Consider the following 23,717-nt stretch of genomic DNA (forward strand, 5'->3'; position numbering starts at 1 on the left):
TCAGGAGGCAAAGCAAGGGATATAGGAAAAATGATGCAGAGTCTGAAATTGTGCAGTGCTCTATATTTACAGGTCTATGGAGTTTTCTTTTGTATCTTAAACTCATCGATTTTGCAGTGTGTTTATCTAAGCAATGAGGATCTGATTCTGCTCTCATTCAGGTCTCTGGCAAAGTCCCGTTAACTTGACTGGGACTAGACTGGGTCAGCTGTTAATAGGGAATGGTCTGGTGGAGAAGGCACAGGATTAGGACTCAGGAGATCTGGGTACTTGGCTGTGTGGTAGATTTCTTGGGCAAGTCATTTAGTCTCTCTATGCCCCGGTTCCCCATCTGTAAAATGGGGATAATAGCTCTGCCCTACCTACTTCACAGGGGGTTGTGAAAATCAATTAATTAGTGTTTCTGTTCAGATACTACAGCAATGGGAGGCATGTAAATGTGAATTTTGATCTCTTCTCATTTTCTCCACCTTTTATGAGTTTTGATTTGTTAATCTATATTCTCCCACAGGGCTATGGTTACATCCGGTTATATTACTGGATGTTCAGGCCAGAAGGGATCATTAGGACATCTAGTCTGACATCCTGCATCTCACAGGCCATAGAATTTCCTCAGTACCCCTGCATTATTCATTGCAATGAGAAACCAATGGAGATATTCTGGATCTATACCTGAGATCAGCATGTGGCCCTTTGTGTGTATATAATTACATTAACTGGGTTAACAATGTTTTGTTAGTTTCATTCTTGTGTTCTATTTTGGGATCACTCTTCTGATAACTTATCAGAGGCAAAATATTGTGGAGATGGTTAGCGCTATTATGTATGTAGTGATAGGGATACAGGCCACTGCAATGACATGCGTAGTGGTATGACAAGGAGTAATGTGGCTTAAAAGTGTTCCATTGCCCATATTGAATCATAACAGGAGTCAGAGCATATGTCAGCCATCAGCATCTTACCAATCCATTTTCTAATACCCATTGTACAATTCCTTCCTTAGTACATCAAGAATACCCCAAAAAACCCACTTAAATTTAGCAGTTCATTTGAATCAAGTAAATTAAAAAAAAACCAATCTTTAAACCTAGATTTGCTTGAAGTACTTCAAATATTTTATTGCTAGTACTACAGTACATAACAAAGTAATTATGTAATTAAGAGATAATGTCAATGCAATGGAACATTGTTGACAAGATAATAGTCTCCCGTTGCTGTATAAATGCCAAGGCAAAGCTAAAGAATATGCAGGAAAAACGCATGCGGAAAATCGGATGGGTTCATTTGTTTGTGTATTGAACTGGTAATTTCTGACTGGTTTAAATGCAATCAGTCCAGGTTGGATTCTGTCACATATCTTCATGTGGAATAAGTAACATCTCACTCTGTGAGTAAATGAGTTGAAATCATGGGGCCTCCCTGGATAGCAAAGTACTGCTCTTGTCTTCTGAAAGGAGTGGCCTAATTTTTTTATACTAAGGCTGTATATACTCTAGGGGGGGTTCTGGAAAAAAATGTTTTGTCATTGCTAACTCTGGTTCTACTCCCCCCAGTGATAGCAACTACTGCAGACAATGCTCTTTGCAGCTGCCAGCAGCCCTCAACTTGTGTAAATTGTCATAGCTCAGTGTACGTCAATGGCACTCTGACAATTTACCTCAGCTGAGAACCTGGTCCAGGATTTCTAACACCACATCCTCTAACCCAACCCAGGACCAGTCTAAGTCACACAGGGCTCAGGCTTCTCATTGTATCGTAGCCACAGTTGGCCCAGGTGAGGAGGAGATGGGAGTTCAGGGGAGATCCAGGTATGGTTCCCTGATTTTAAGCCAGCTCAGCCCTGGCTGCACAGGGGCTTCCCTCCCTACTTACACCACTGAGGACCTTACCCCTTTGGAGAATCAACACAGCAGAGCTCTGCCCCGCCATATTCTCTGTGCTATGTTGGAGATAGGGCTGGCAAAGGAGGAGAGCTGGGTGAACATTTTCAGCCAAAAAAAAAAAAATGGAAATTCTGTGATACTGAAACATTATGTAAATCTGGGAGGCAGGTGTCCTGTGGAAAGCATAGGCTGAGACCATGTAATTAAAAAGACTATCATAATACACAGCATACAAACAAGGGGGCTGAATTAAGATAGCACAGGCAACCGTAATTCTGGTAATTCCTTACTTGTGAGTGCTTGACTTTGCAGCCTTAATGTTCTTTTAATGTAGTTGTGTGAGTGTGTGTGAAATCAAGTGGTGATGGGAAGACTGGGGCAAGGGCAGATTGGAAAAGCCAAGAGCAGAACAGGTATGTAACTATTAGAGATCACTTCTCATTTAACCTAGACTAGAACTCAGAATTCCTAAGTCTCAATATTCCTCTGCTGCCAGCAAATAGCTGTGAAATCCACTGACAAAAAGTGAGCCTCATCTCTTCTAATGATTGGCACACACGGGGGATGACAACTCACTATTGCTATTCGTTATTCTGTTAGCTCAAGTGGTCAAGGTCTGTGCTGTGCATCTCAAGGTTCCGACTCTACTGATGAACCATGTGGGAGTCAATATTGCTCCACATGATAGAATTTCTGTTTTTCCAACTTGCTTTTTTCTAAAACTGTGCCAGTTGCAGAATTAGAGCTATTCCTGACTGCAGACACGGCCTAGGACAGGCAATCCACAGAGACCAGCATTTTTCTCTCCAAAACAAGGCTGGACTGGGCACGAGGGGGCATGGCCCACAGCCCACCTTCACAGCTTAGACTAAATCAGAAGGGAGCCTACCTTGCACCACATGTGTCGTTCTACCCTATGTTCCCCCAGTGCTCTTGGAGACCCCTGCCTCTGACAGTTCCACCTGGAACAAGTCACCTCCACCTCCCTGTGCTCCAGATCTGGGTCTATTCAGCCCTAAGTGTGGGCTGCCTAATCTGCATAAGGTATGTCTGGCTGCCTTCCAGACAACCAGAAGCTTTCTCCTTCATCCAGAAGTGCTGCCAGCAGCCACCTGACAAGCCACACACACCTGTATAGCCTATCTCCTCAGGCTGCATTGACTAAGCATCTCTGTTCTTATTAGCACAGTGCAAGAGGTTCATTCAGCTTAGTGTCTTGCTGACAAGCACTGACTCCTGTGATTTGCCTCCCATTTAGAGAGAGAAAATGCCTTTCACTCTGTGCAACGGCTAAGCCCCTTTCATTCACACCAGCTCGCAAGAAAAACGGGTCCTGACGTTCACCGCGGGGGCCGGTCTGGCAGCATCATTGTATCTGCACAGAGACACGTGTGCTAATAAACACATCACTGGGCGCATAAGTGCTTATAATTGCTCTGCCTAAAAAAAAAGCTGTCTAAATTACACAGCCCCTTTGATGGTTAAAATGCACCAGGTCTTCCTTTGGGTGAAGAGCGTGTAGACAAATGGCGGGCTGGCTTTTCTACTGTCTCTGCATAACAAGTGCACAGACCCAGACACTAAGTGGATCCTCACAAAGCCCACCTAGTCTTCCAAGGTGATTCGATTTATTTTACGTTACTGCTTTAAATGGCGATAGGGAAATTTACTTCATCAGACTGAATGCTATTCAGTTAAACAGGCAAGTTGCAAAATGGCCTCTTCAAATGCCTGAAAATATTTCACAGTCTCCTTGCATATGAAATGGGCAGCTGCAGGATTCCTGGGCGATGTCGTTTGAATGATAATTCCAGCAGGAAATTCAGCTTGAGGACAGGAAGATCAGAGCTGCTGTCAGGGACACTGGGAGCTGCAGCTAGAGGTGGAGAAGGACTGGAGCCTCCCGCTGGTTTTTATAGATAAGAAATGTCGATACTCTGTAGATCTACATGCTGAACCAAAAATTAAAACTACCCAGAAAGAACGCAGAAATCAGATTTTCCTCTCTTGATAAGAGTCATCATCCTGATAATACGGCTGCTTCCTGCTTTCATTATTTCATATTAAGAGTGATTTTATAGAGGGACTTTCAAAGAAATAACACAATGATTTGGGTGCCAGTTCAACACAGCACTTAAACATGTGCTTAATTCCATCCCTACTTAGCAACGCACTTCAGCCTGGACATGAGCAGGAGCTATACAGATGCGGAAGAACTTTATTTAGTAAGTAAGGATGGAATTAAGTGTGGGCGTAGGTGTTTTGCTGGACGGGGACCACAGTCACGTTTTACAGGATATATTTATTACCTCATCAGAAGGGAACATCTTGTTATCACGTAACTAACTTTGGATGCTATGGACTTGTGAGGGCTGTGAGTGCCTATATCTGACTGAATTTATGCATTTAAAAAAAAAACCCCTTAAGAAAAGAAAGTTCCTGCTCGAGACGACTTCTTAACAAGGACAGTTCTGCTGTTTGTGACAAAGCGAATAAATGTTGGGGAAATGAAACATTGAAAGTGACTCACGCAACTATGAGTGGAACTTTTGATTTGTCTAGTGTGTTGCCTATTGACAAGCAATTTCACTTACAGGGACTCTGCCACTCTTACACAGGTCTGACAAGTGGGTGTTATCTCAGTAAATCAGACCTTGCACCCAATTTTTCAGAAGACTGGGGAGGCTTTTCCTTCCTCTCTGCGGCTCATGCAATCTCTGGAAACTTTCGTGCAAGTTCACTGACAGCTGGTTCAGATACCACTTTAAAGTTCTTAATTATGTGCATTCATCTTGTTTATTGACCCACTTGACACAGCCAGCTAGACTACTTTGTATTCTACAATCAGAAATTTCCTGCTTAGGAAGAACTATTTGCAGATATATCCCCAGGTCTAAGGAAGACAATAACACACATTTCTGTAGTCACTAGATATGCAATTCAATTTCAGAAACACAGGGAATGGACCCATTGGGATGGCACTATTCCCCTTCATGCACCAGCTCCTATTCTGCGGTATGTGAGAGTCTGTTTGCCTGGGAGAGATGGGTGTGAGGCTGCATGCCAGGGCACGATGTGCACATGCTATTAGTCAAGACATTTGTGACAAGCAACATAATTGTGTTTGGTTAGTAAATTTGGGAAGTAAGTGCAGTGGTCTTCATCAGCTCCAGATGAGTCAAGACCTCTCATTAGTTTAGTAATTAACCTTGAGAGCCGTTCCAGTCACTCAGATGCACACATTAAGGCTTGAGTAGATGCATAGCAAAAAGAGGATAAATATGTAATCAGGAATCTTTCGAGGCATATAATTTGTCCCGTTACAGCATTATACTTTGGTGCAAGTTTTAGATGTATTTAGCTATGTGTATTATTAACCCTCCAGACCTTTCTGTCTTAGTCGTGAAGATAAATGTTGCAGCAGACCTAAACTGTCATCTTTCACTTTCTTTCACATACACACACATTTGTGCACCTAGTTAGGTTATAAAACTACATCTGCATATTGGAGCATCAGTGTGTATGCAAATACCCAGCAAGAAAGATGCATGACTAGCCGTTTGCATGTGCAAATATGAATTTTGTGGACACAGTCGGGGTAATTGTGTATGCAAATTAGCTGGGAGGTTCTGCTTGCATTTCTGAGTGTACCCTGGGAATTGGACTTTTGCCTGTGTATTACCTGTGTTTTGATCATTAACATCTAGTGACTCTGAAGTCAAAGGTGAAGTGCACAAACTTACTGAGCATCTAAGGGAAATTACTTTTCCAGTAACATATGGCCTGATCTTCAAATCCTAATGGACTGGGAGGTGTTTCCATCAGATAGTTCATGCAAGCAGAATGTCCACAGCAACCTTTTTATTTCAATCAAATCTATTCCTTACGCTTTGATGGAAGTGGCTAAACCTGCTACCCATATAACTACCTTGGTCCATTTACCAGCTTGCATAGCACAGGGTAGTGCTGCTGTTAATAACAATGCCTGAATAACACAGTGCTTTCTATTTGTCCTATGTTATCACTTGGCTCAGACATTCTCATTCTGTTTCTTTCCTAATTTTGGATCATTCCACATTAATGGTCAATATTTTATAGAATAAGTCATCAAAACTGAGGTAAGCAAATGCTGCAAGATGTGGTATTTGTTTTACTCACATTAAACAGAGGCTCAAATTAACCATTTTCTTCATGTTGATTTCTTAAATATTGTTCTATCTATTATCTCTTTCCCCATCTCTTTTTCTATCTAGTACTTGTCTGTATGTATACAGTATTTACAATAATCTTTGAATTATACCTTCCTCTGTTATATCTGACACCTTGATTTGATCAACAAGCCGATTGCTATAGCAACTCCAGCAATCAGGCTTTACTTGAAGTCACGGAGAGAATAATGTCAACTATTCTCTCTAGTCTGAGTTTAAAGTATAGAAGTCCAGGCTAATGTTCAGTTTCAATTTAAAGAGAGTACTCCACAATCAGTCAGGAGCCCTCTCCATCACCTAAAAACATTATATTTCTAGCAGGGAACAAAATAGGGAGGAGTAGGGAGATTGTGCAATTAGTATGAAGGCTAGAAAAGGAGTTAAGGGCTTTGTATGACTTACCATCTGGAAACAAAAAATAGATTTGCTAATGAGGCCTTTCAGGGGAAGGAGCAGTGACGGTCATACCAATTCATGTGATTTCATCATGAGTCTTACAATATTTGGTGTATTTCTTCAAGCCCCAACTCCTGGAGTCATATGATTTCATGAGAATCTCAGCTTTCTTTCTTTTTTTCTTTTAAAGTACACCTCTACCCCGATATAATGCTGTCCTCGGGAGCCAAAAAATCTTACCGCGTTATAGGTGAAACCGCGTTGTATCGAACTTGCTTTGATCCGCCGGAGTGCGCAGCCCCTCCCTCCCTCACCCCCCCCCCAGAGCACTGCTTTACTGCGTTATATCCGAATTCGTGTTATATCGGGTCGCGTTATATAGGGGTAGAGGTGTACCTTTCTAGCTCTGATAGTTGTGGAGAAAAATTTGAAAATGTGACCTAAGTGTGCCCTAAAAGCTCACAAACCAGAAGGCCAATAAAAATAACTCAACATTAATTTTCATGTTTATTTTTACTCTGATTATTTTTAAAGCAATTTCATGATTTTGAGGGGCCTGACTCATAATTTTTTTCCATGGTTGGGGGTTAGCAGTACTGAGTAATGACAGGACCCATACTAGTGCTCGCGCTAGTCCTCTCACTATCCCTATCATCTATGTGATACCATCCAACATGGGTGTTTAATGTATCAACCCCTTTGTGCCCTCATTATGTTCTCCTTCCCCACTGCTTGGCATATCCTCTTAACCCTCTCCTCAAAGCCCTGAGCCCTGACTCCAAATCCTGCCTTATTTCAGACTGCTTCTCCCTGCATCTTCAGTCCAACGCCTTCTGCATTTTGTTCTCTTTCCCTGCCACCTCCCAAATCTCCTCAGTCAAAATGATCCTAGTATACACAAAGGCCTAAGAGGCAGTCATTGGAGGTGCTGCTTTGTGAAGCTCATAGCAGCATACTGGGAATTGAGGGCACAGCTGGGAAGCCCCTGGAGTAACCAGATGGCCCGACATTTCATTGTAACTCCCAGTTTCAACTGACCCATCAGGGATCTGGGACCTGCTCCTCAAAACCGGGACAAACATGGCCAACTGGAACTTCTGGTCAGCACAGTTAGGGTACAGCGGGGCTCAGAAGGGTTTCATCAGCTAGTAGGGGGCCAGGGAGAGCTTCGACAACTGGGACAGGGCTGGGTGCCTGCAGCTCTCCCCCCAAAAAGGGGGATTACAGCCTCCCTCTGGGTGGGAGTGGTCCTAGTTGTGTGCTGGAGAGGGGCTGGCAGAGCTTTTTACAGCCACCCACTTCTGTACGTCTCCAACCAGTCCTGGGGAAAAGATTCAGGAAAAACAATGGGTACAGCTGCCATCTTCAGGCATTTCTTGATACAAACCTCGTCAAAGGCTCTAAAATTCATGGATTTCAAGGTTTGTAGGAACCACTGTGATCATCTAGTCTGACCTCCTGAATAGGACAGGCCAGAGAATTTCACTCAGTAATTCCTGCATCAAGCCCAACCGCTTGTGTTTAAACAACAGCATTTTTAAAACTCTTCCACCTCCATTAGTTTTAATTTATTTTTTGCCTCTGCATTTCTGGGATCACACTGGGACTGGATATTCCAAAATATCACATGAAAAGTTGTCCTCACTGTATTGTTTGGCTAGATCTGAAACAAGTGGCACTGGAAATCTCATGAGGAGGTCTGCTCGGATTTTAAAAGTTTCTGGCCCAGTGTCACAGATTCAGGAGCAGGGCCGAGAAAACACTTCACAACAATTAAATTATTCAGTGAATTTCATCCTTTGTCCAAGGGCAGGTAGGGAAATTTTCAGATTTATTCAAAAAGAACAGGAGTACTTGTGGCACCTTAGAGACTAACAAATTTATTTGAGCATAAGCTTTCGTGGGCTACAGCCCACTTCATCGGATGCATAGAATGGAACATACAGTAAGAAGATATTTATACATACAGAGAACATGAAAAGGTGGAAGTACCCATACCAACTGTAAGAGGCTAATTAATTAAGAGAAGCTATTATCAGAAGGGGAGAAAAACTTTTGAAGTGATAATCAAGATGGCCCATTTCGGACAGTTGACATGGAGGTGTGAGGATACTTTAACATGGGGAAATAGATTCAATTAGTGTAATGACTGAGCCATTCCCAGTCTCTGTTCAAACCTAAGTTAATGGTATCTAGTTTGCATATTAATTCAAGTTCAGCAGCTTCTCGTTGGAGTCTGTTTTTGAAGCTTTTCTGTTGCAAGATTGCCACCTTTAAGTCTGTTACTGAGCGACCAGAGAGGTTGAAGTGTTCTCCTACTGGTTTTTGAATGTTATGATTCCTGATGTCAGATTTGTGTCCGTTTATTCTTTTGCGTAGAGACTGTCCGGTTTGGCCAATGTATATGGCAGAGGGGCATTGCTGGCACATGATGGCATATATCACATTGGTAGATGTGCAAGTGAACGAGCCCCTGATGGCGTTGCTGATGTGATTAGGTCCTATGATGGTGTCACTTGAATAGATATGTGGACAGAGTTGGCATCGGGCTTTGTTGCAAGGATAGGTTCCTGGGTTAGCGTTTTTATTGTGTGGTGTGTGGTTGCTGGTGAGTATTTGCTTCAGGTTGGGGGGCTGTCTGTAAGCGAGGACAGGTCTGTCTCCCAAGATCTGTGAGAGTGAGGGATCATCTTTCAGGATAGGTTGTAGATCTTTGATGATGCGCTGGAGAGGTTTTAGTTGGGGGCTGAAGGTGACGGCTAGTGGCGTTCTGTTATTTTCTTTGTTGGGCCTGTCCTGTAGTAGGTGACTTCTGGGTACTCTTCTGGCTCTGTCAATCTGTTTTTTCACTTCAGCGGGTGGGTATTGTAGTTTTAAGAATGCTTGGTAGAGATCTTATAGGTGTTTTTCTCTGTCTGGGGGATTGGAACAAATGCGGTTGTATCTTAGAGCGTGGCTGTAGACAATGGATCGTGTGGTGTGTCCTGGATGGAAGCTGGAGGCATGTAGGTAAGTATAGCGGTCAGTAGGTTTCCGGTATAGGGTGGTGTTTATGTGACCATCGCTTATTAGCACAGTAGTGTCTAGGAAATGGACCGCTTGTGTGGACTGGTCTAGGCTGAGGTTGATGGTGGGATGGAAATTGTTGAAATCATGGTGGAATTCCTCAAGGGCTTCTTTTCCATGGGTCCAGATGATGAAGATGTCATCAATGTAGCGCAAGTAGAGTAGGGGCGTTAGGGGACGAGAGCTAAGGAAGAAAACAGAAAAGCTTCAAAAACAGACTCCAACGAGAAGCTGCTGAACTTGAATTAATATGCAAACTAGATACCATTGACTTAGGTTTGAACAGAGACTGGGAATGGCTCGGTCATTACAGTAATTGAATCTTTTTCCCCATGTTAAAGTATCCTCACACCTCCGTGTCAACTGTCCGAAATGGGCCATCTTGATTATCACTTCAAAAGTTTTTCTCCCCTGCTGATAATAGCTTCTCTTAATTAATTAGCCTCTTACAGTTGGTATGGGTACTTCCACCTTTTCATGTTCTCTGTATGTATAAATATCTTCTTACTGTATGTTCCATTCTATGCATCCGATGAAGTGGGCTGTAGCCCACGAAAGCTTATGCTCAAATAAATTTGTTAGTCTCTAAGGTGCCACAAGTACTCCTGTTCTTTTTGCTGATACAGACTAACACGGCTGCTACTCTGAAACCTGTCAAATTTATTCATTATTCACAATTTTCTGGGGATTTCTCTAATGCTGATTTGAGGTTGGCAGCTCATTCCAACTGTGAATATTACACAGTTAAATATCTAATTTTCAGTTCACACCCCTAGCTTCTGTAATCCCATCTCAGGGGTGATAGTGAGGCTGGAGAGGTTATGAAGCTAAATTCATTAATTCATTTAATGTTTGAAAGGCACTCTGGGGATCCACCTACTGGAACTACAAAGTAATATTATCAAGGAGATGGGTTTTGGGATGGGAGATTAGTTGTTTTGTTTTGTTTTGTTTTTTCAAATGGGGTGTAATTCACTCTGCGTAAGGCCTATTACTGATTCCTCTGTCTGGGTTGTCTGCAGGGATTGAACCTCTAGATCTAAAAATACAAGTTGCTACTGTTTGAGCTTAAGGATCAGTTCTACTAACTTGGAGACTGTAACACTCATAAACCTTTTTACGTGAGCCAACCATTAGAGGGGGACAAAGCCACACTTGGCCAGCATGCACCAAATAAATCCTCAAAATGAGGCTTAAGTGGTTCATAGACTCAAATGTGGACCTTCTGGATAGGGGGAATAATTTCTGAATGTTGCATTCACTTACACAAGACAACCCTATCACTCCTACCTCACTGAACTCCAACAAAGCCGCTAATATTCATCTTTCAAATTCCATTGGCACCTAGAATATAGCAAGGGGGACAAGCATCAGCTACCCCCCCCCCATACACACACACTTCCCATCACTGGTCGTCCGTCCCCCCCCCCCCCCCCTACTCCATTAATTTAAATGAATTAATTGGTACAATCATACCGCAGTCTGCTCTTGATTTTCTGATTAATAGAATGATTAGACAATGCTGAGTCAGCAATAAACAGCTGTGGTTCTCATTCCTGCCGTCTTCTGAAGAGCCACTTTATCAAGTGCTGTTGTTTTTGCCATTCCCCCTAGTATAGCTAATCAGCTACATCCCCAGAGCCAAGGAGGAATCTGGGCATCTAGCTGTTCTGCACACTCTTGGATGGATTCGAATCCATCCAGTCAGACTAGCACACATTTATATTTATAAGGACATTTAATAAAACCCCAAGAAAACTTTTGTTCCTTTGGGGTCCATTTCTGATTTCATAAGCAAGGCCCCCTGATATGGCACATTCAGACCTTCTCTCAAAATTCTGGGCACCCATAACACATTGAATTCATGATTGTGACACCAGCATATTTCTTCCATTCACTTTTCATAATGGATGGACAGTCCAATTGCAGAGACTGAAGTCTGAGCTGTAAAACAGCAAAGGCAGCAGCAGTGAAATTATCCCTCATATTGCCTCATTATTATGTATTGCACTTCCGGCTTGACCACAGTATAAATGAAGGCAGCAAAGATATTTGGCATTTCAATGTACTGGGCACTGCACAAACCCAGGGAGACAATATCCCTGCCCAAAGGAGCTTACAAATGAATCTGAAGCAAGACAGGAGAATAATAGGAGGAGACAGCTAAGGGCGGATAAGAGTTACGATAATCAGATTAGTCAAGTTTATGAATTTTCTATGTACACAACATGGCTTGTTGCAGCTTGAGCTTGGAAGGGCCACTTCTAGTTTTGGAAGGTGAGTTCACACTCCATGCCCTTTCCTTCCTTGGGCTTTCAACTGAGCCTGCCAGCAAGGGTGACAATTAGTGCCATTGCTGATGGTGTGGCATGCAACTTGGGTTTCTGTTCATCATCTTTGCACCTGGTAGCCTAACAGCTATAAGATACAAAGAAAATCCTGTCACCATCAGACTGGGCTAAATTTGAATGGGTGACTTTCAAAGCAAAAGGCTCTGTATGTTATTATTAATCGGTCTCCTGAAGTGTCCACTGCCATGGACGATGATCCTTTTCTGTGCTCATGGCTTGCAAACCCTCATTTACAAAATGGCTCACACATAAAGTCTGCCAGAAGGTTTAATAAAGAAATCTGTCATGGCCCAGCTTCTGGACCACAGCACATGGAATATAAGATCAGATTCATTAGTTCCCAAGCCTTCAACGGGTTCCCTTCTACCCTCTTTAGCAGGAAAAAATATGACACTATTATGTAAAATAAAATAAAAAAATAAATGTTGATTAATAAAAGTAATTTCAAGAAGCCGCGCCAAAGAGTATTCAATTTCAAATTCATTTCCCCTGCTTAATTGTCTGAGAATGTCTGCGCAATGGTATGGGAATATGAAAGCCTTGCCATTTCAGTCCTGGGTGAACCAATCCTTTCTGACAGCAAATGCCTCCTGCAGACCACGGCTAGTCGCGGGCATCTGACAGGGAATGGAAAGAGGCTGTGGACGTTCTATGTGAAAGTGTTCTTGGGCAGTGACAAAACTCTCCAGAGAGCGTTCTCATTTCCTCTTCATAGCCTGCCAAGATGGCTGCAGCCTCAGAGGGTGGGGTTGAAGGAGGCTTTGTTCCTCCCGTAAGTTCTTTGGATCTGATGGGGAAGGAGTCTGTCTGCTTGGAGGTTGATACAGAAGTTACTGTGTACAGACTGATGGGTCCTGTGGCACAATCAGTCAATGTCACAAACCTTGTGCCTGTGACGCCTGGGGGCTTGTGCCTGCAGGCTGAAGGAACCTGTGGGGAAGCTGACTTGGGTGGGGAAGAATTTGAGGCAGTGGTTCTCAATCTTTTGTACTGGTGACCCCTTTCACATAGCAAGCCTCTGAGTGCGACCCCCCCTAATAAATTAAAAACACTTTTTAATATATTTAACACCATTATAAATGCTGGAGGCAAAGCAGGGTTGAGGTGGAGGCTGGCAGCTCGCAACCCCCCATATAATAACCTCACGACCCCCTGAGAGGTCCCGACCCCCAGTTTGAGAACCCTTGATTTGAGGTGAAGGGGCAGGCGATGGGAGTGCCACCTAAGGGCGGACCATGGGCAGGGCCACACCTGGCTGTTTGGGGAGGCACAGCCTCCCCCAGCCTATGATACTTGCCACCCATGAGCACTGGTAATGTGGGGGAGATTATCAGAGATGATGGGGAGGAGGAAAAAGAGAAACTGTAGAAAGAACATCCACAGGCACAATTGGTTATGCAGGAATCCCAGTCACCAGGGAGGGATTGGCAGGCTATGGGTACGGCAGACCCTGTAGTTGGGGAGCAGATTTCAATGTGTTCAACCTCAGGAATGGAAGAGTTTGTTGAAGTCACAGGGAAAGAGAGGATCCATGGAGACCTCAGAGGATAACTGAGGGTGGCCTACAACTTTCCTAACCACACATCATTTTCACAATTCAGACAGAGAACAGATTTTCTCTCTTTGGCGCTGTTGCAGATGAGGGAGAGCAGAGAGGAGCTTGTGGACCTGTTACAAGCATGTTCACTAGGGGAAAGGTATCCAAGAATTATTTGGCTTGAGCAAGTTCAGAAAGAAGCATCAGAGTTGGGATCAGGATCTGGGGACTCAGGAGACCCCCTGGGGGAGAGTAATGAACTAGTCAACAAGTAAAAAGTGGCTAAAGAAAAGGAAAGAGGTGAGAGAGAGAGAGAGGGGTAAGTCAACAGGTTTAGTAGCAGTGTCAAGGCAGTCAACAAGGCAGGGATTGCAAGTGTCTGTGACAACCTGAGCCTTTGTGTAGATAATAATATTGAAAATTGCAACTTGGAATGTGCGCTCCATCCTGAGTGTGCACCAAAGGCCAGGTGAACTTCCAGTTTTTCAGGGGCAGGATTTGAATCTAGTTCCAGGAAACAAATCTGTTGTTCTAGGCATGATGTTTTGGGAGCTCAAAGGGATTTGAGGAGAGGACCATCGTTTTGGTCCATGGGCCCTGATTTGTATAAAGTAGGGGTACTGCTTTTTATATATTTTCAGTATCACCACAGAGGGTGATAGAATTGCTGGGAAGGAGTTCATTAGTTGATTTCTGTCATTTGGGTGTGAGGTATTGTCATGTCACCATCTATGGTCCATAGCATCTGAAGCTGAGGAAAGCTCTTTTTTACTGATGTTATGACAGTTGTGTTTGATGAGATATTTTAATTATTTAACTGAAGTGACTGACAGAGCGAAGCAACCTAAAGGGTTATGAGCTAATGGAGCTTACTTACAAGCAGTGAGTGATGCCGTTGGCTAAAAGATGTTTATGAGCATCCTCATTTAAGGGGGAAGGGGGCATTTACATTTTTTAGAGGGGAATCTGATAGTCAATTGGACAGAGTGTATGTGAAAGCTACCTCAGTAACCAGACAATGTGCAATGCAGCCTGTAGAGTTTTCTGACCTCTGAACTCGGGGAGTTAGGAAGAGTGGCCTTTGACCATGGTTATTGGAAATTAAATACTTGTTTACTTATTAGTGCAGTGGGAGTTAGAAATGTTAAAGGCATCTTTATGGAATGAGAAACAGTTTGGGAGTTTTACGCATGCCTGATGAAATGGTGGGAACGGACAAAGAGGAGCCTGGTGATCTCTCTAGGACATCTGTAATAATCTGATTACAAGCATCATGTAGCATTGCAGAACTATTTGAGCTTCATAGTCAACTGCAAAGTAGGGAACGCATGTAAATAAGGGTCTCGGAGGAAGTTAAGAAGGAAATGGTTCAGTATGAAGGGAGAAATCTGGAATCAGCTAAATTTGCAAAGGACTTTAGGACAAAAGGTGGGGCAGCTTCCTCTAATATATTTGCAGGATGTGAGGAAAGGAAACTGCAGTGGGTTGTGGTGGGGTTACTGGATCATAGTTCTGGGCAGATCCATGGGGATCCTGCTGGCATGTTGATGATAGTTCAAGAATATTACAGTGAGCTCTTTCTGGGACAAACCATTCTTTGTTTCCAGCAGCTGGAGTTTTTGGATCGTATCGCAGGATTGGTAGATGAGGAACAGGACTCACTTGTGAGGCCATGAAAACAGATGGAGGTTCTTGCATCTAGCTTGTCACTGAAGAAGGGAACTTCCCTGGGAGTGGACAGGTTGACTGATGAATTTTATCAGAAGTTTATGGATTCTCTGTCTGTATGGTGCTGTCATGTGCCTTCAATGATGCCTTGACTAGAGGCTTATTGGAATTTTCCTTTTATGAAGGCCTTTTGACTTTTTTGGCCAAAAAAAAAAAAAGGGACCTGGAGTCTATGGGCCTTTTGAACATGGATTACAAAAATTTGGCTTTTATTCTAGCAAAGAGATTGGGGAAAGTAGCTGGGAAATTATTGCATCCCAATCAATCTAATACAGTTAAAGGTCACACAGTGGCAGACACTTTCAGTTGTTTGTGGGAAGTATTTGAAATTGGCCATGGGGAGAATGGGAAGGTTATGTTTTGATCTTGGATCACGCCAAAGCTTTTGATAGAGTGTACTTGTCTCAATATGGTATTCCTCCACAGTTTATTAACTGCCTGTGGGTCTTGCATGTTCATGCACTGTGCATCCCTTTGTAAATGGGTGGAGTGGAGAGATTTACTGATACATGCTGGGGTCAGGCAAGATTGTCCCTTGGGTCCATAGTTGTACTGGTTTACTTTGGACCCTTTTACTGTGGGCTATGAATGGTAACAGGGGGTTTCAGGGCTTAAATGAGTGGATTAAGGAAGAGAGGAATTTCACCCTATGAATAAAAATGTTCACCCCTGTGGATGACATCACAGTACTTGTGGGTAGTACCAAAGATAGGGACACATATCTGGACACCTTACATAACTCTGCAGCAGGAGCAGTGATCAACATGAAGAAGAGCAAGGCTTTGTGAGTGAGGATTTTGGGGTGCTCTTTTGCTCTTCCAGAGACGTTGCAGATTGTGACCAAGCCCTCCCAGAGCTCTTTTGGGATGCACCTTCAGTGGTGATTCAATAATCGAGTTGTACGGGGAGAAACAGTTTGCCTCCTGCCAGGCTAAGGTGATGAGGTGGAAGAGATGGACCCTGAAATTGCCAAAAATGGTGATGTGAATTAAAACATTCCTGCTACCTCTTTGCATTTATGTGGCATTTGTGATTCCTCCTCCTGGAAAATTGTTGGTCATATTGACAAGGTTATTTTTTCAGATGCTCTAGGACAATAAATGTATCCCAGTGAAGAGAAGTATAGTCTACCTGCTAGTTAAAAAGGGGGGCAGGGATGGTATGCCCTGAAACGTTCTTGATGGTGTAGTTTTTGTGTTTTTAATTTTCAAAGGATTTCTGCAGCTGTGAGTAGAGGGTGACCACTCATTTTCCAGCATTACTGGGAAATGTCACAGGGGAAAAAATGGAATAACTGGTAGGGAAAAGGGGATGGAGACCCTAAAAAAATATTCTTTTCTTGCAACAGCCCCACAGGCTCCCTCTTTCATACAACTTGCTTAAAGGTGCATTTCCCATTGGCACATTCAAGTGACAGCATTCCAGCATGGTGGCTCACAGTTAGAGCTTGCTATACCAGAGGATGTTTAAGAAAAAAATTTCAGACTGACGTTTAGCAGTACTGAATTGCTGAGGAGATTGTCTCAGTGGGGCATTGTTGTACCTTTGAAAAAAGAGTTCCCTTCAAGCACAGGTATATAGGATGGTGGGTACTTCATGGTAAATTGCATGTTAGAGGTAACAGCTAAGGGAAGCACTGAGTAGAAAGGCTGCCCCATGAAGCCTGCTCCGGATCAGAGGTCCCAATGGAGTACTTTTCCTTATTCTGCCCCATTAACGTCCACATCTGGGATTTGTGGGCTTCAAAACTGAGAATCCTTCTGTTGCATGGTCAGACTTGTGGACAATCGGCTTTTGGACTTTTTCAGACACGAGGACTGAGCATCTGACTGCCTCGATAAAGAAAGACAGACACTTCCCATGTATTTTCTCTGAGACTCTGGAAGTTGTTAATGCAGTGGCTTTGTACTGGCAGAGCTGCTCTTCAGCCTGTCTTCCGGCACAGAACGATGCACCTGACACTGTAGTTCGCACTGCTTGTGAAGTTATTCCATCACTAGCAATGGTGGAGAAAAACTGAATGATTTTGGTGGAATGGAGGCTGGCCTGGGGGCATAAGCCACTGGATTGATCCTCTAGTTTTCAGGACAACGTGGGTAGGGTAGGATGGGGAGGGTTCAGGTGATTTCTCTTTGTATCTGTGATTCGTTCTGATTGTGACTGTAACTTTTGGGTTTGAAGCTTATATTTCAATAGACATGAAGAGAGAGAGATGGATAGATATACAGACTATCCACAGATAATAAAACAGCTTCAGAACAAAAGGGCTCATGATAGCTAAGAGCTCTTTAAAATCAGTGGCAATAGTTGAATTTTTTTAACCCATTTGATTACCAAAAGTCTGATCTTTGGTCAGCCTCCTATGAAAGGGGTTCTCCAAATTTTTCCATAGTGGGAACAATATCTCGACAGAGATTCCTGTGTGCCACCGTCTCTCATCTTCCCAATCCTACAGACTTCACCTGTCTTCCCATTTAAAATCTCACAGACCTCATCTCCCATTCACAATCACTGTGGATCACTGTGCCAGCTTTTCCTTTTGCTTACATGGAAAAGTAACAATAGGAAAGTGTTCAGTGGATGTTTTAGCTTCTTTTAATACCAAATAGGAGCTGGGAAGAGCCAGCACTATCTGACCAGACAGCTCTCTGCAGAGCACTATAAAGTGCAGGGGCGGCTCTAGCTTTTTTGCCACCCCAAGCGCGGCAGGCTGCCTTCGGCGGCATGCCTGCGGGAGGTCCCCGGTCCCGCGGATTCGGCGGCATGCCTGCGGGAGGTCCGCTGGTCCCGCGGCTTCGGCGTACCCGTCGCCGAATTGCTGCTGAATCCACAGGACCGGTGGATCTCCCGCAGGCATGCCGCCGAAGGCAGCCTGTCTGCCGCCCTCACGGGGACCAGCACGCCGCCCCCCGCGGCTTGCCGCCCCAGGCACAGGCTTGGAGCGCTGGTGCCTGGAGCCGCCGCTGATAAAGTGCACTGCAGATCACACTTTGGGAACTGCTGACTTATGACAACAATACCTAGAAATTTCCCTAAGATGCAAAAATTGGAAGAAAATTTCAAGTGCTCCAAAATTTAGGCAGTTCAAATCCAGGGTCTTTTTATTCAGCAAATCTATAGCAAAATTTGGATCCAGATTCAGATTCTGAACACTTCTAAAGTTCAGATCTCTAGTTTGGACTTGGGTCCATCTCTAATACTAACTTAAATTTATGTAACACCATATTTCCATTGAAAAAGCCTCAAAGTGATAAACAGACATATACACAGGAAACATTCCACTATCAGAATTAAGCCACCTCTGGAGTGAACTGAAGCAGATGTCTAATAACACACAGGAACACTGCACAACAATTTAGGACAGGAAGTGAAAAGAAATACCCTATCCAGTTAGAACTACAGGGAGAAATTAGGTAGGCAGTATGGGAGAGGGTAGCTTTTTATAGGGACTAAGTAGGGGAGAGATCGTCAGAAGGCCTGAGATCTGTTCTTGACTGATCCTTGAATGTGTTACTTCCCCTCTCTGTGCCTCACTTTATCCATCAGTCAAATAGATATTACCACTGTCTCCTTTTCTTTGTAAAATACCTTCAGATCTAACAAATGACACATGCTATCTGAATGCAAAGTATTGGATTATCGACATCCTCTGTGTAGGAGTTTGACCAGGACACCAGAATTAGTATGCTTGAAACAATTCCAGCAGAACTTTATGACCACAAATGGTCAGGACCTTCTTGCAGTAGCTGGGTTTTCCTTGAGGTTACAGATTTCCCATCCATGTACTGATCACACCTGACTCAGCTTCTTTCGGTCCCAGCATGAAGTGGTATGGCTATGGGCTTAAGATTGTATGCATTGCTTGCTACATGAAAAACGAGTTTCAAGATGTGTCTCCTAGGCCTCAACATAGCCTTTGATTTGCTTCTTCATCCCTGACAGTGGGCTGATTTGTTGCTTTCAGCACAGGCTGTCAGTTCTTTATCAGATTGGAAAATAATGCTCCAAACTGTATGGCACGACGACTCTGTCATCTGTCATGTTGTGCAGGTAGGTAAGGCACCTTGGCAATAAAAAGCTCTGCTGTATTCTAATGATCTTGTTCAGCTCGTCTGTGCAGACGTGGAATAGCCAGAGTGTCTCCAATGGCTTCCCTGGTATGAAATGCTGAAGATGGAAAACATTAGAAAGAGGCAATTGGATACAGTATAGGATAGGTGGTGGTGGTGAGGAGGAGGTGATTAGGGGACTGTATCAGAGCTATCTCAGATTGCCAGTGAGAGGGGTCTGTACTTGTATGTGCACGATACAGACCCTTTTACCATTGTAGAGTAGGCAACAAAAACGATTTTAGTTCTAGTGGAAGGTGCTGGACGGAGCACCCCAGAGACTGAAATCCTCTGTTAACCTTCAGAACGGATACAGCAGGGGGAAGCAGCAGTGCCCAGCCAGTGTGGCTCAGTCCTTGAGCTGGAGGAAGGAAACCCCTCTAGGAATGAGAGGATAGTACAGTCTCTAGGCTCTGGCACCTCTGCTGTGACTGACAAGAAGGGTGCTCATTAGTGCGAGTTAGAGAGATGTGGACATCTGTCTCCTGAGAACTGGTCTGAGATCCACCAGACTTGTTTCACATGGGACACTGAATACCCATCAGATGGGAAAAGCTTTTGGTCGTCGGTGATCCAGGCTAGATTCACACTAGAAACAAAGAACTTTGTCCTATTGCTGCTCCTTTCTGACATCCAGGCCCTCAGATTTCTTTGGGCCAAATTCATCTGTGGTGTAACCAGGGTCGGCGCTTCCACTAGGCGACCCTAGGCGGTCGCCTAGGGCGGCAGGATTTGGGGGGCAGCATTTTGCCGCCCTCGGCGGCAATTCGGCGGCGGGGGGTCCTTCCGCTCCGGGTCTTCGGCGGAAATTCGGCGGCGGGTCCTTCTCTCGCTCCGGGACCCGCCGCCGAAGTGCCCCGAAGACACGGAGCGGAAGGACCCACCACCACCGAAGACCCCAGGCCCCTTGAATGCTCAGAGGAGGAACGCTGCCGCCTAGGGCGGCAAAAACCCTGGCGCCGCTCCTGGGTGTAACTCCATTGACTTCACTGGAGATACAGCAGGAATTAGTTTGTTACAGTAGGCCAAATTCTGCTCCCAGTTATCTCAGTGTAAAACCAGAGTAACTCTATTGATTTCAAAGGCATTACACTAATATACATGAAAACAGAATTTAGCCCAATAGACTCTGGGGGAGGAGGACAATCCACTGCTTAGCATGCTTCCCTCTCACCGAAAAGTCCTGGGTTCCATTTTTTGCTCTATTCACCCAAGTTTGTTTTCAGGGGTGGGTGAGCAATGGGGTTGCCCTGGGTGGATGGAGCAGGGAACTTACCCCATATCTTCCCAATGCCAGATCCCAGTAAGTTCTGCTCTGATTGGCTGGCCTTCTTTCCCTCACCCTTGGTCACTGGGGTTGGTGAATCAGAAACATTTTTTGCCTTGGCCAGCTAAACATCCAGGGCCACTGTTCCACCACAGACTTCCTGTGTGACCTCAGGCAAGTCATTTACTCTTTCTGTGCCTCAGTTTCCCATCTATAAAATGAGAGTAGTACTTCCCCAGGAAGTGGCAGCCGTACAAGAGCCTAAAATACATAAACTGATTTAGTCGTCTCTCTGGTAGTCAAAATCAGAGACAATGTTCTGCTTTGGAAGTCGTATCTGCTAGAGTGTTTCACAAAGGCCTCTTCCATTTCCATGTAGAAAAATAAAAGCGTACAGCATAAGCCATTTGATCTTATGCAGCATCCCTGGTACACAGCATAACAAAAGATGCTTGATGCAGCGCGAGAGCCATACAGGAGGAAAGGAAAGTGTGAAGGCAAAAGGAAGTGTCTCAGAGGGAGGGAGCTCCATAGCCACGGAGCAGCCCATGGCAAAGAGCAGCCCTCCCCTGTAGTAGAAAACCCAGAGGAAAAGAAGGAGAGATAAGGCCAATGATGGAGTCTCAAAACAAGTGAGAGGGAGGAGCAGAAGTGAATGGTTAAGTGTAAAGAGGGATAAAACCAAATTCACTTGTTACTGCTGGGGCTTTATACTGGCAATTATCTAATTGGAATTCATTATAAACCCAAACCAACCTTTTTTTATTTATCCTCAGAACTCCCACTCACCTTTCTTACCCCCATTTCAGTGAAGAGAAAGAGAGCCACTCCAGCTGTGCGGGGGAGGTTGGTGTGGAACCAACATGCCGAAAGAATACTACCAGACAATGCCACTTATCTACAATGCAGTGCCTCTTACATGTTTACTGAAAAGAAGAAAGAGATGATTGCAGAGCTAAACATTGGAGAGCATCCAATCACAATGCTGACAACATTCAAAGGGTCTATTGTAGTGAATGTTTTTAGTCTTTGTCTAAAGATGATAAGCAGGGAGGTAATGAATGACAATTTTCAGAGATGTTTTCAAAAGTGCAAAATTCACAAGACACCCATTTGTCTCTCTCCACTTCTATTCTAAGACCTGGTCTATATTGGGATTCCAGTCACATGTCTAATGGCACCATTGTAAAGCCTCTAGTGTAGACACAGCCAGGGTACACTTGTGCAACATGGTTTTTAGCAGTGCAGCATTTCAGGGCTTGTCTAGACTAGGGAAATTTGCACCAGTGTAGGTACAGTGGTGTAGTTACACCAGTGCAAACTCACATCATAGGCATGCTGTGTGGGTGCAAAAGGGGGTTTGCACTGAGTGCAACTTGCCTCAGTAACTTAATGGGGAGAGTTGCCACAGTGCAAACCCCATCTTATGCCAGTGTAGTGCACCACACTGGGCGTTTGCAATGGTGTAGTATAATGGGTGTAAAAAAAAAAGGAGAAAAGCCTATTATAGACAGGGCCCTACTGTAGTTTCAAACCAGCATAAAGCTGGACCACTGTAAACTGTGTCTATGTTAGGGTTTCGCACAGGTGCAGCAATTCTAGTGACTGAGATCCCAGTTAGAAAGTCTCAAGACGTGATTTTCAGTCATTCGTAACTTTCAGAAGCTTCCGCCTTTCAGGGTGGAATTTTCCAGGCCTGGTCTCTGCCCAAGGGAGATTTTCATTTTATTTTATTGAAAGTTTGAGCAAAAACTAGTCAGCGATTTTTGAAAATTAAGAAAAAATACATTTTCCCCATTATTAAAACAACAACAAAAAATCAAATCCGGTGGTAGTAGGGAGTTAGCCTTGGTGGGGAGCTACCCTTAGGAAAGCTGCCTTTTGTTGCAGATCAGTTTGGAGTTAGGAGTGACGTATTCCCTGAGATCCAGGGTGTCGGTGAACCAGCCTCATGGCTCCCTTCTGTCCCCTCCCAATGAAATAAATCACCACCAGAAAAATCTGCCTTCAGCCTTGTTTCATGGGGAAGCATGTTCAAGTCCTGTTTTTTTTATTAGGATTACTGCTAAACAAATGGTATATGCCTGAGGTGGACTGGAAATGTCGAAGCCTCAGAACCCTATCGGCTTCTTAGCTAGAGTGATCTGAGGGGAAACAGAGACTCGGGGGGTTACATTTCTCAGAGTGGTCATTCATAACTGCTCCTTAATCCAACAGCTACAGAACAGCTGCACTTTGAACTCCCCTGAAAATTCAACCTTTCCCCTAAGAACAAGCGGTACAAGTTGGGTGATGCTAGGCATTATTTTTTCGGCCATAAAGGATTTAATGTCCATGATAACTGCAGATCTCAATGGTACCTTATCTACAGGGCCCTGGGGGGCCTTGTATGATCCATTCCCCACTGCAAAATTGAATGCCACTCTAATATTTGTCAGCTCAGCCACTGCAGTCTGTTGGGCACAGTGCTATATGACAGAGTTCTCTAGTGAGAAGACAGAGAAAGCGAGGGGCGACTCTGCCATGTGGCCACGCACCTCAGCAGAAAGCTTGTGAGTCGGCAAAGAGAGACAAATTTCACTTCCCGCACTGCACTTTATCAAGCTCCATCCCGCTCATCAGTCCTTCCCTGAGGCGTGGATGGCTGAAGAAACTACATTTCAGAAATGTACACGTACCTGTGACCCCCATGCTGACTGCAGTAATGGAAGAAGGGGGGTACCCATTGTTAAAAGCCACTGACTCGCTATTTTTATTAAAGCCGAACGTAGTGACTCCTCTAAACAGAAACCTGAAGATGAAAGATACAGTATAAGCCAAGCCCCAACCCTCTCCTGGTCACTAAATGATCCCATGGCAGGAGCAGGGGTGTTAGACCTGGTATCTTGGCCAAATTCCAACAGAGATATTTACATTCTGCCTTTCTAATTCCTGACCCCCTCCCCCAGATTTAAATGTGAATGGTACTTTTCTTTTATCCTCCAACAAGTGTTATGTGGCGATGCACATTTAAACTGCTGCTGTGTTCTGTCCTAGAGGTGGCTCAGTGGTAGGTGAAGGAGTCTTATATACATTCTATAAATTGCTTTGGAATCCGTTGGAATAAAAGAGGCTATGTAAACAAAGTTATTGTTCTTGTTTTATTACTAATGCAATTTGACTTCAAATTCTG

The sequence above is a fragment of the Emys orbicularis genome, chromosome 3, assembly GCF_028017835.1.
Source record: "Emys orbicularis isolate rEmyOrb1 chromosome 3, rEmyOrb1.hap1, whole genome shotgun sequence".
Classification (NCBI taxonomy): Eukaryota; Metazoa; Chordata; order Testudines; family Emydidae; genus Emys; species Emys orbicularis.